Here is a 13,916-nt window from a genome sequence, read left to right on the forward strand (position 1 = left end):
GCGTGAAGGAACTGGAGCCCAAGGGCGAGCTAGAGGTGCATGGTCAGGAAAGGAACCTGACCCTCATCATCTCAATGAAGTTCCTCAAATAGGAGGCAGGCTGTATCTCTTTTAACATTGTTGGGGGTTCAGCAGCTGGGCGAAAACCATAGTATCCATCTATCAGCATCCAACCCAAGGGTTGATGGATTACTCCAGGGATCTTCTCCAGAAGGGAGCAGTCTCCGGGACAAAGAACTTGACATTTCAGAGTCGTCTATTTAGTGTCCCAAAGTAAGGGACCGACCAAAGAAGGGTGATCTTCACGGGAGCGACACGGCTGAGCCCAGAAATATATATATACATATATATATATTATAATTTTTTTTTCTTACAATAAAAACCTACATCTGTAATCAGGGGTTGTTCTTTGACAGCTGCAACAATCATACAGGGTGTAACACGAGTGTATGTAAATATTTTGGGGAATGAAAGATGAAGTAATTTTGAGAAGAAAATATTATATAAACAAGCATTCTAAGGCTTCGGGTCTTGGTGGGGGGAATTTTGAAATACTGTTATCATTAGTGAAACTTTCATGCAATGGAATTTGTAACGTTAATTCGGATTGAGTGGCCTGAGACATGGGGGGGTAGTGGTGCCGTATAGGAGGGATTAGGCTGATGTTAATAAAGTATCTCCCAATAAAATTTATCATTTAGGTTTTGAAGAAAAAAAATGCAATCATCATTGAATCAGCTTCCCTCCCTATCCATGGTATTCACTGGACACCAATAAAAAAAAAAAAAATAAAGGAAACCTAACTGAATCTCTCATCCATCAAAGGTAAGTTTACTTATTCATTAGACACCTATCAGATTTTACATAACGTGTTTTCAAAAATCTTTCCCTCTCCACCTAAGGTATTCATCAGACACCAGTCATAGGCGCAGACCTAGTCATGATTCCTAGTTCAACAATATCGTGACGAGGCGCTAGAATTCAAAATTCACAAATGAATGTTGCTCAGCAGCATTTACGCTACTGTATTGTCTTGCTCTCTTGTGGTGCTTTGAGGAGTTGCACTTCTAGGCCCATGTTCTAAACTTTGCTGTTCTCTAAACAATATGATTCATCTACGGTATATTAAGCTTTCTTGATATCTCAAACAGGAACTTGCAATAATTCTTTCTCTCTCAGGGGGGATGTTTCTTAGACCGATAAATAACACATTGACATTAGATTCCAGCATACATCACGACATCGAAAGCAAGTGAGGTCGCATGGTTACAATGTTAGGTTATCATTTTGCGAGTTCCAGCGTTTTCTGTAAACTTTAACAAATTAAATCATTCAATTACCTTCAACTATTAATATTGAAATGATAATGTAAGGACTATGTTTATGCGATACTACTGGTGATAGGTGTGTCCTATCTACTTACTAATGTATGTCAGTGGTTGTAATATGACGTTTTTTATCACTGTTTCGTTCATGTTAATTTTCCTACATGGAATATAGTGTTATGCAATACCATAACATGATGTTTTAAAGAAATCAGAGACTTTCTAACGTCATTACATAAGATTTCCTACATCTTCGAAAAGAAAAATAGATTAATAAGGTATAAATTGTGCAACAGGCAAGTGAATGAAAATTTATGAAACTGCCACCACTTATTTGAGTAAATTCCTTCAATGGCGTGATTGGTATGGTTTTGGCCTGCCACATCGGTGGTTGCGAGTTTGATTCTCGGACATTCCATTGAGGTGTGAGAGGTGTGTTTTTCTGGTGATAGTTCACTCTCGACGTGAATCGGAAGTCATGTAAAGCCTTTGGTCCTGTTGCTGAATAACCACTGGTTCCATGCAACGTAAAAACACCATACAAACAAAAAACTTATTTAAGCATGTGCACATATAAGGGGGAGGCCCTCTGGTTAATGTAAGATACGAAGGAAGACATTTTTGTTATCACCATACTCTTCAATGTTCACCATCAAGCTGGGGTTTGTTCCGGTTGAGGTTCTCTGCAAGATCCTATAGTTCTCAGCACCTGGTGCTCGTTTTCCTTGGATTTGGCGAGTTGGAAAGGTAACCAGAGTCTTTGATATTGGTTCAGGAATTTTCCCAAACTATTATCTTCTCTCTTGTTTCTTTGGACTCTTGGGTAGAGTGAGCAACCAACCTGCATCCTGTTCATGAATTGTTTGCTTGTCCAAGTTTTTTATTTCGTAGAAATTCAAGATTCCTAAGGATGCTTCACATACATACTTCCTACTCTCGGGGTTCTTCTGAACTCTGATTCGTCGTTAAGATATCTCCAGTTTGAAGTAACTGAAATTTCTACAGCATACCCTCAACCTGTTCAGTTAGGCGTAGGATGACAAAGCTCCCATTTAGAAGTCAAAGGTAGTCTCCTCTCGGGTTGCTGTTCCAGGGGCTCCTAGAATTTCTCTTCTACTAAAGACTACAGCTCTCCTCTTCTTCCCCACTGGATGTTTCTAGTAACGGTCTTGGACGTTAGGCTATTGTCGATTGTCTCTCTCATCGTAGTGCTTCTTCATCTTGTGACCAAGAAGTCTAGGCGTTCATCTTCTCGTTCTTCTGGGATGCGCTACGTTCATCATTCACATTCCAGAGTCAGCGGTCGTGCCTCTTTTAGGCAGAGTGAAAGTTTCTACCAGACATTCGCATGTGCTTCGTTCAACACCACATGACCATGAACGTGAGTTGTCAAACAACCCTATACGTGTTTCACTGAATGATTGTATATTGCACGGCTGTGTGCCTGGTTCTCCCATATCAAAGGCGAATTAAAGATTATTCCATCATTTGAGAGCGTAGTCTTTCTGGTGAAAGAGATGACGACCAACCCAAATTCAGCATGTCTATGCAAATCTCTGTTAACCCAAGCCCTCAACCCTTCCTAGATAGGAAGAATTCTTGTTTCATCATTTATTTCCTTTTGAATTGTTCCTACGAGAATACTGACCTGACTTCTGGGGATTTAGACCTACTCAACTGGTTAGGTACTTGAGTCTTAGTGTCTAGACCAAGAAGGCTTCGAAACTACTGGCCTTTCTAACTTAGCATAACCTAAGGGGTTGAGTTCTTAGCCTGGCACAGCCTAGCTAGTTAAACCCACCTCTTAACCATCTTAACCTAGCCTTGCCTAGCCTATCTAGTTTGAAACTGCCTTAGCCTAACTAGTTTGAAACTACCTTAACCTGGCCTAAGTAGCGAGTTCTTACCCTAGCATAGCCTAGCCTAGTTAGTTCGATCCATCCTTACCATCTTAGTTTAGTCTAAGTGGTTGAATTCTTGCGCAGCAAGTGGTTAGGATGTTAACTTGTCCTAGCCTAGTATCTACAACTAATTTTTCCATCTTAGCCTACCCTAACTGGTCAAGTTCTTAAGCTAGTCTAGCCTAGCCTAGCCTAGCCAACTTAGCCTAACCTAAGTGGTTGGGTACTACGACTAGCTAGCTTATTTGAGCTTAAGTTTATGAGGGCAAGCTATTTGATTTCCCAGAGCATATTTTTCAGCTTCATGAATTCTGCAAGAAGATTTTCCTATTCTTCAAGAGTTTGGGATTGGGTTAGGTTAGGTTGGGTTCAATTCCTAGCTCAACCTACCTTCCATGGTGGTTCATTGGTTAAAAGGGGGAAGGCATTCCCTATCATATTAGGGTCTCCGATGAGCAGCATACTGATTGTATGTTATCATAAAGAATAACCTAATAGGATGTCTCCTCTGTTGGAGAGGCACATTCCATTGACAACTCAAGGACTTCAAGGATATTTAGAACTTATCTGTGCTGAGAATTTTGTCATACGACATCCCCTTGGGTGTATTATCTCTTCTGTTTACTTGGAAAAGACCCACGTTAGACCTCTTTTCTTCAACAGGAAGCTAAATGTCTATTCATGGTCACAGAATTGTTCGTTGGAGCAGAGGAATCCCTTCTTCCTTCTGGGAACTCTGGGAGTTTGAATGATTAAGTGCCCACACTTACCTTCCTCGAATCTTCTAAAGTCCCAGGTAGTTGCGATGAACTCTAGCATAGAAGTGGATTGGGTTGTGTTTTCCTGTATGCTCCATGCCCCCAGACCAGGGCCAGGAGCTCTTTGAGATGCCCAACCTTCAGAGGAGGCTCGCAAGTACAGGAATAATTCAGAGGGGTGAATTAAGGGCAACTACCCTCATCAAGCTCCACTTAGGTTAACCCTAGTAGCTTAATTAACCCCATGCTGAGTGGAGAGGTGCCACCAATCACTAGGTTGTCTCTTCGTGTCTGGAGTCGATGCAGTATCTCTTTCAGATCTTTCCTGCAGAACAGCAACTCAGATGTAAGGCTATTAGCATGGAACTATAAACATGGAATGGGCATGCGTGAAATTGCTGTGTGCAGCATACTGCCATGGCAAAGGGTGGAGACTGGAGAGAGCTTTGTTATGGCGCCAGTGAAGCAGAAACGTAATTGTAGTATTGTAATATTTCTATCTTACTCTATAATCTTTTGTATTATAGAAACTAAGAAGATTGAATGCCTCAACTGAGACAGATTTAGAAGAAGAAGAGATTACCGGCAAGGCGCCAATGAGAGAGAACACTTTCTAAGAGTCCACTAACTATGATATCCATAACTACTGTTACTGTCCAGACTCTAGACTATTAAGCATACATACAACTTGCAATGCTATTCTACATTATCCTACTATGACAATTATGTTTCTGCTTCACTGGCGCCATAACAAAGCTCTCTCCAGTCTCCACCCTTTGCAATGGAGGTATGCTGCGCACAACAATTTCACACGTGTTCATTCCATATTTATAGTTCTAGGCTAATAGCCTTACATCTGAGTTGCTGTTCTGCAGGAAAGATCTGAAAGAGATACTGGATCGACTCCAGACATGAAGAGACAAAGGACATTATCTAAATACTTACTATTAAACCCTCATGCTGACTTCTGCAGTCATCATAGGTATCTAGCTACACATGTATAGTAGGTATTCTGCTATAGTATTATGTCACCCTTAACTATAACTATTCTCTGACAATGTGTGTAGTATACCGCATTTAATTGGCGACGAGGATTGGGATCAGATCAGGTTAATGTGATTTTTGCTCTGTCAGAGATTAGCTAGGCTAAGTGCTAGAATTGTTAGGCTAAGCTGTTCTTCCTAGGCTAAATAAGCTAGATACTAATTGCTAATATTTTACTTTTTACCGCAGTTTGTTCTATTTTTAGTGATCCTGTGTCATAGGCTAGGCTAATGTTTATTTGTTGGGCTGTAGGCTGATAGGTTAGGCTATGTCTTGTAAACTAGGTTAGGCTAGCGTTTACTGCTAGTATAGGCTATGTGCGAGTAATTGCTTGGTTAGTTCTGTACTACTATATTTTTGAAGATGACAGGTATTGCTGGTACTATGAATCCGTACAATTAAGGAGAGGTGGATTTTGGCTCCTATTGTAGTAGGATTAATATATTTCATTGCTGATGACATTAAAGATACTAAGAAGTTGCTGTATTTTTCACTTTGGTTGGGCCAAAGGTTTTTGGTTTTCTTTAGGGATTTCGTCTCTCCCCAGATGCCTGAAGAGAGCACCTATGAGCAGATGATTGCCACTGCGTAGTCACTATAAACCCAAACTGTAGTTCTTATATTTGAGAGTTTTAAGTTCTATTCTCGTCCTCAGAAGTCAGAAGAGTGTGTTTGTTGTGGCACTAAGGCACTCGCCCATACTTGTGAGTTTGGGGCAACACTGTCCGAGATGTTACATGACAGGTTTGTAATAGGTCTTGCCAGTGATAAGGTTCAGCAGGTGTTGTTGACTGAATCTGACTTAACCTTTGAGAAGGCCGTCGGCGTGGCCACAGCTAGGGAAGCTGCATCGAAGGATGTACAAACGATGGCGAGTGGTTCGGTACACCATGTACTACGGTTCCCAATGGATCCAAAGAAGACTTTTCTGTCTAATACAAAGAACCGTTATACGGGTAGTGTTAAACCTTCTAATCGTAATCCTAGTGTTGGACCTAATATTCCTAAGAGTCCCTGTACAGGTTGTGGTAAGTTGCATTTGAAAAGGGACTGTCCTTTTAAGAATGCAGTGTGTCATGCATGTAAGTAGAAAACTCAGTCTAATAGCAATTAAAATTTCTAAACAGAGGGTGGTCCATCTGATGAATCTGTGGGTGATCCATGCTATGATTATGTCTATTCTGTTGCTGCAGTGAGGGCTAATCCTATAATTCATAATGTATTGCTAAATATGGTACATGTTCCCATGGAGGTAGACCTCTAAAGGTCAGTATGAGCAATTATGGCCTGTAGCTTAGGAACGTCCAGTACTTAACCCATCTACGGTTAGTCTCAAGGTGTATGGTAGTGCTGCTCTTGAGCTGGCTGGTGAGATTGATGTGTCTGCTAAACTCACAAATGGTTCTGAGGCGAGCTCCGCCAGGGTCGTCATTGTCAATGGTGATGATCCTTGTTTGTTAGATAGGGATCTTATAAAGGGGCTTGGGGTGTTGGATAACATTCACAGCATCTCTGCTATGGCAAATTCTATCAAGAATGAATTTCCAGACATTCTCAGAAGGCTTGGGTTGCTTTAAGGGGCGTAATTTTGCTGTTGAAGTTGATCCATCAGTACCACCTAAGTTTTGTTAGGCATGTACAGTTCTATACGCACTGCGGGCTAAGGTTAATCAGGAGCTTGACTGACTTGAGAAGGAGGATATTATTTCTCCTGTGACTAATAGCCCATGGGCTGCACTAGTGGTTCCCATGGTTAAGCCTAATAACGAAATCAGATTGTGGGGACTATTAAACTCTCAGTAAATCGTGCAGCTTGGCTCGACACATATCCTATTCCTTCACTTGATTTGTTTGGAGGTTTGGCTCGAGATAAGGTATTCTTGAAACTATATGAGTTAAGCATATGCTCAGTTATGCCTTGATGAGGATTCAAAGAAGTGTACAGTAATAAATACTCACAGAGGGTTGTTTCAGTATAACCAGCTAAGTTTTGTTATCTCAGCGCCTCCAGGGATTTTCCAGTGGGCTATGGAGGAGTTGTTGAAGGATATCCCTGGTGTATTTTGCTATCTGGATGATATTCTAATGACAGGTGCTACTGAGGCAGAACATAATGAGCATCTAAGGTGGGTTTTTAGCAGCGCTCCAGACAGCCAGTCTAAGGTTAAGCTTAGAGAAGTGTACTATTGGCATCACTAGTGTTTCATACTTAGGCTATATGATTGACCAAGAAGGTATCCATCCTACTGAAGAAAAAATCTAGGCTATCGCAAAAGTTCCTGCTTCCACTGTCACTCAGTTGCGAGTCTTTCTAGGGCTTCTTAATTTCTATAGGAGGTTTTTGCATCTAGTACTATGTTTGAACCCTTGAATCATCTGCTAAAAGTGAAAACTCCTTTGGTATGGGGTAAAGAACAAGAATTTACATGTGTAAGAAGACACATGAATTCCAGCACTCGTGCATTTTGATCCAAAGTTACCACTTCTTGTTGTTGCAGACAGTAGCACATATGGTATTGGAGATGTTCTTTGTCATTTAGTGGATGGAGTGGAGAAACCTATATATTTTGCTTAGCGCACACTAACTTTATCAGAACGTAATTATGCTTACGCAAGTTTCACTATTACTTGTGGGGTCAGAGTAATTTCACAGTTGTGACAGATCATAAACCCCTGTTGGGAATCTTCTCACCTGATAAGAGTATTCCTGCTATGTCTTTCAGGTCGGATTCAACATTAAGCTTTACTACTCCAGGCTTATAAATTCACACTCCGTCATCAGTCGGGTACACTTTCAGGTACTGCAGATGCTCTTAAGTCAGCTTCCCCTAATGTCTGCTACAGACTCTACCCCAGTCCCAGCTGATTGGATTAATTTAGTAAGTTTCTTGGAATCTTTACCTGTAACTAGTGCCGATATCAAGGAGCAAACTCGTAAGGATCCTACACTAGCTTGAGTTTTGTGCTTTAGTGAGCTAGGCTTGTCTATAAATACTAAGACTTTAAATGATTCGGAACTTACTCCCTATGTCAGGAGAAGGGATGAACTTTCTCTACAAAATGGTTGTGTTATCTTGAGTTTTCATTCTATCTAAACTAAGAGCTAGTTTGTTAGCAGAACTACACGTGGGAAATTTGGGTTCTACACGTATGAAAGAGCTTGCATATACGTAGTTATTTTTGGTGGCCTAAGCTAGATAGTAACTTGGAAAGTTTGACGAACTCATGTCCTGAGTATTTATCTCTTAAGAGCAATGCCACCTAAGGCAGGACTGCATCCTTGGGAATGGCCTACTCACCCTTGGCATCGACTTCATGTTGATCACGCTGGACCTGTATGTGGTCACGATTTTCTTGTGGTAGTGGATGCACACTCAAGTGGGTGGATGTGTATTCTACGTCCAGTACTGCTGCTAAGAAGACTATTCAGTGTTTACAACATTCTTTGTTCATATACGGAACAAACCTTCGGTCTTAACATTAGGATTTACAAGCGCCAAGCTGGAAACCGGTAGAATTAAAATTAAACTTGTGAGAGCTAGGGACTATTAGCATCTATACCAGGTCACGGGGCATGTATACCCAGAATGCCTTTGGCGTCCTGTGACCCACCAGTTATTTTTCTACCGCCTTTAAGATAGGACGTGTTTACTGTCTATCTAATTTCAAGCCGGTTTTCAGTTTGCCCATTTTATCCATTTCATTTTCATTTTTCATATTACTTTTTCTTTCTCTGAGTGTGATCGGTAAGAGTGTATAAGTGGTAAGATGGAAATTTTCGCTTCACCATCGGGATCTTCTGCCGTTTCGAAGAGGAGACAAAGGAAATGCCTCGGAGTCAGTGGCTTTCCGTGTTCTAGATTCCTAACTTCGGTGTCGACGGATCCTCATCCAACGTGTAGTAGGTGCAGGGAAAACGTATGTACAATTACTAATCCATTTTCTGTTTGATGGGGTTGGTTGGTGGAACAGTGGAAAAAGTTTTATGAGAAAGGCCACTACAAAAGGAAGGAGGTGACGCCATCTTTGGATGACCAAGCCTTGCCGGCTTCTTTTGTATCGGCAATAAACCAGGCTGCTCCATATGTTTCGCCACCTGCTTTTGATTTGTCCCATACCCCTTCGGTTTCTCCTAGCGATTCGTTATCGGAAACTTCAGGAGGGGTTTTGGTTAATTTTATGCATAATATGTTCGCTCCTTTGTTCCCAGCAGAAAGGGGGGGAGCATCGCCATCTTTGTTCCAGGTGTCGGCTCCCGAAGGGCATAGGATGGAAGGTACATGGGCGGTGTTAGGCCTACCAGGCGTAACAACCTTGGAGGGTTTGCTGTCACATTATGTGGTGTCATGATTCCACCAGGGTCCGGCAGCGCTGAATGTTCCTCATCCCCCTGGCTTGCAATTTATGGGAAATAATGCCGCGGCTACGCCATTAAATTCTATGTTTACGGTGATGCAGAACGTTGGGGGTAGTTTTGCGGCAAACGTGCGGATGCCAGATTTCGATACCAAGTAAAACCAGCCAAACGTCAGTCATGGGTAGATTTTATCTCAAAAATTAATTGGAAAACTCCTTTACCTGAAGTCTGGAATAAAATAAGAAAAATTAGTGGCAAATATGTACCAACACCTCCACCAGTGTTATTAGTAAATGGAAACATGGTTGCCAATCCAGAGCATGTTAGTGAGGTTTTTGTTGACCATTTTGCCAATGTTTCATCTAAAAACCCAAGCTCACCTTACTATGAAGAATGTATTCAAAAGGAAAATAAAATTCTCGACTTTACATCCATGCGGAGCGAATCATATAACAAGCCATTTACCTTTAAGGAATTTTTTATCTGCCTTGTCATCATGTAATTAATCTGCTCCTGGTGCAGATGACATAACCTATTCAATGATAAAAAATTTGCCACATGGAACACAAAAGTTTTTGCTCAGTATCATTAATAAAATATGGAAAGAAAATGCATTTCCAGCTTTGTGGAACATAGCTATATTACTAGCTTTTTTGAAGCCACAGAAAGATGGTACTAGTCCGTCTAGTTATCGTCCTATTGCTCTAACATCATGCATATGTAAGTTGATGGAAAAAAATGGTCAATGTGTGACTTATATGGATCTTAGAAAAGAAGGGCCTTATAACTCCAGCCCAGTGTGGCTTTCGTCAAATGCGTTTTTGTACTGACATCTTAGTTCGTCTAGAAAATTCAATATGCGAGGCTTTCATCTCCAGAAAATATCATGTATCAGTTTTCTTTGACCTGGAGAAAGCTTATGATACAACCTGGAGATATGGTATTTTGAAGACACGCCATGATTATGAATTCCTAGGAGAATTACCATTATTCATCCGAGCTTTCCTAAAAAATCGAAGGTTCAAGGTTACAGTTGGAAACTCATTTTCATCTCTTTACAGCCAAGAAGGAGTTCCACAGGGAAGTGTCCTTAGTGTGACACTGTTTGCTTTGTGCATTAACGGCATTGCCTCTGTGATTCCTAAAGATATAATGTTTTCCTTATTTGTTGATGACCTCTCTCTATCGTTTGCAGCCTCACGAATGGCAGTGGCTGAGAGAAAAATGCAGCTGGCTATTAACAAAATTGTCGAATGGGCAGAAAAAAGGAGTTTTAAGTTCTCTACATCGAAAACTGTTGCTGTACATTTCTGCCGCATTAAAGGTACACACCCTGATCCTGACCTCTACATACATGATCAGAGGATATCATGTAAGGAAGAGACACGTTTTTTGGGATTACTGTTCGACAAAAGAATGACTTGGGTACCTCACCTAAAAGATCTGAAAGTCAGGTGTATGCAAGCTCTGAATGTTTTAAGAGTGCTTTCCCATACATCTTGGGGAGCAGATAGGAATCACCTAATGATCCTCTACAAAGCCATAGTGGCATCAAAATTAACATATGGTTGTGAGGTATACTCTTCAACCTCGAAATCGAAAACTAAATATTTTAGATTCGATACATAATGCAGGAATAAGGATTGCGAGTGGTGCCTTTAAATCATCTCCAATCCCAAGCCTTTTGGTAGATTCAGGGGAACTGCCTCTGGATTCATGTCGTCAGATATCACTTGTTCGATACTGGCATAGAATCCAAAGGATTCCCGACTCGTTAACTTGCCAAGCAGTTTTTAATGATAAATATTTTAGCCTGTATGAACATAATCCGCGTTATCCAAAAGCTTTTGGATACAGGGTTTTAAAAATTTTAGAAGATTACTCTATTCCAAAGGTCAAAGTCTGGCCATTTAAGTATTCTGTTGTGCCCCCTTGGAAGCTTCCTTCTGTGGAGCACTGCAGGTTCTTCACTGGTAGCAAGGAAGAAATGAGTGCCGAGATGCTGCGCATCTCCTTTTTAGAACATTTGGCGGACCATGATGGTTCATTCATAGTTTTTACAAATGCATCCAAGTCTGACGCAGGCGTTGGCTATGGAGTTGTATTTCCCAATTTTAGTAAGAGTGGAAGGCTACCAGATCAGGCATCCATTTTTACAGCAGAGTGTTATGCAATCCTAACTGGCCTTAAAGAGATTGCTTGTCATTCTGGAGAGCAATTTGTTTCATGTTGCGATTCACTGAGTGTCTTGCAAGCTATTGGTAATTTTAATTCACTCCATCCTATTGTTATTGAAATTTTAGAGTGGCTTCAGTTGTTAAAGATTAGTGGTAGAAAAGTATCTTTCTGTTGGTCCCCTGCACATGTCGATGTGGCAGAAAATGAAGTAGCAGACTCACTTGCCTAAACAGCTGTCAACCAAAGTAACAGCTAGGTGTGCACTCCCTACAAATGATATGTATCCAGTCATTAAATCAGCGTTCCTTGATTCCTGGAAATTTGCATGGGAGCTAGAAAACCAAAAAATGAAAGAAATTGCTACCACCATCTTTCCTTGGAAGTATTCATCAATGAGTAGGCAAAGGGAAGTAATACTCTGTCGGCTTAGAATAGGCCATACAAAAATAACACATGGCTTTCTGATGAGTGGGGATCATCAGCCTTATTGTGACGACTGCTTGGTACCATTGACAGTCAGACACCTGATAGTTGAGTGCCCCAGTCTTTCAGATGAGAGAGAGAGATACCTTCCTCCACGTTATAGGAGAAGTGAAGATGGTTTTTCCCTTACCAAGATTTTAGGGACGGATTTTATTGAAAGCGCCCTGTTTAATTTTATTAATGCCATTGGTATTTTAAATAAAATTAAATTTTTACTATTAATTTTTTAAGTTTATAGGTTTTACGATTATTAATTTTTTTTATCATGGGGATTGTCCTTTCTTAAATATGCATTATATATTCCATTGTAGTGGCGTCAATAATCATTAGCAGTTGTGAAGCCAGATAATCTTTAATAAATCAATCAATCAATTATAAAACGTAACTGTGAAACCTCATTTATAAGTAATGTTTGACACTAAACTGATGTAAAATTCATACATAATTGAAGACGGATCTTAAACAATGAGAAAAAGTTTTAAAATTTGGGCAATACATGTGGAAATCGTGAGGAAAAATACAGTAAAGAATGAAATATTATGACGACAGAGAGCGAGCGAGCAAGCATAGGCCTATTAATAGAGTTACTTAATTCATTATATTTACTTTGAGATATTAAGTGACAATATTTTTTCAAATGCTTCAAAAGTGGGGAGAGAGAGAGAGAGAGAGAGAGAAAATTATAGTACTGGTGACGGACTTGTGACGGGGGGAAAGGCAGAAGAACGTGAGTCATTGCACAGATACCTGGAAAACGGGGTGATATGACTGTCAAGATCATGCTGCACTATGCTAGGTAAAATTTGAAGGATCACAATATTAAAGTTAATTCTCTAGGAAGTTCATACCCTAATCTTTATTTCATTCAACAATTGCCGTAACATTCAGAGATTGTAAAAAGACGTGGAAAATTTTAGACATGGGCTGTGGTCATTCTTCCTCTTGATATAGTCTGTACTTTTGAAAATCGGGTTTCATCCACAAATCATTCACAAAAAAAGCTGTGTTAAGTAAAAATATATATTACCACAAATAACTCATTATGTATTGCACAGGCAATTAAAGTTTTATAACGTGCAAAAAATGCTGATGTGTTGGGAGATCTTTCAGCCTTCCGGCTGCTTTGTAATAGGAGTATATAGCCAAAAAAAATCTTTGAGCTGACATGCTACTTTAACCTTGATAAAGATTTATGTTTAAAGATAGTAGCTTTGTAAACAGCAACTAGCATTCGATCCATGTCAACGTCAAAGTAATCAAAGTGTAAAATCCATTACATAAGCCAGTATCCAGTGACTTGCGCTTTCCCGCTCGAAGTTCTAGGGCTCCTCCTCACATCTTGGGAATGCAAACATGAGTTTGTAGAAACTAAAATAACTGCATTCACTACTATTGTCGTCGTGATACATAGTACGTACTACAATCAGAAATTCACATTCTATCTACCAGATCTCTATGAACGAATCCATCTGAGAAATTCCAATTACTTTGGACATATATCGTGTTATTAAGTATCTGAACGGTTTTGTTTTGTAGTTTTAACTTATATAATTTGCAGTGTATTTTCATATTCTAGAGTAAATTTAGCAATATGTCTTTTCAGTAAAAACAAATGGAAATTCAATGAACGAAAGCTAATGAAAACTGTATCTTCATTTTCCTTGTCGAGTGTACAGTAGCTCACCGAGATAACAGCTAAAAGTGTCCGAGCTAACACCGCTATAAAAGAAACTCTGATATTTCACTGTGTATATCGGGGAATGCGTGTTTTTGCTATAAAGACCAGGTATATTTATACCCTGTACCCCTAAACTACTGTAAAATGCTTATTACTGCCTATTTTACCAGTTTACTGCTTAATTTAATAGTT

At 40.0% G+C, this 13,916-nt stretch overlaps 1 long non-coding RNA gene across 1 annotated transcript in view; it reads left to right on the forward strand.

The window, feature by feature from the left end:
* The first annotated feature begins 2,422 nt into the window (after positions 1 to 2,422).
* Positions 2,423 to 13,916, forward strand: part of LOC135219876 (uncharacterized) — a 39,315-nt gene continuing 27,821 nt past the window's right edge. The window contains exon 1 of the long non-coding RNA XR_010315522.1: positions 2,423 to 2,706. This is a non-coding gene — a long non-coding RNA (uncharacterized LOC135219876). The remainder of the gene's footprint in view (positions 2,707 to 13,916) is intronic.

Source organism: Macrobrachium nipponense, chromosome 1, assembly GCF_015104395.2.
Source record: "Macrobrachium nipponense isolate FS-2020 chromosome 1, ASM1510439v2, whole genome shotgun sequence".
Lineage (NCBI taxonomy): Eukaryota > Metazoa > Arthropoda > Malacostraca > Decapoda > Palaemonidae > Macrobrachium > Macrobrachium nipponense.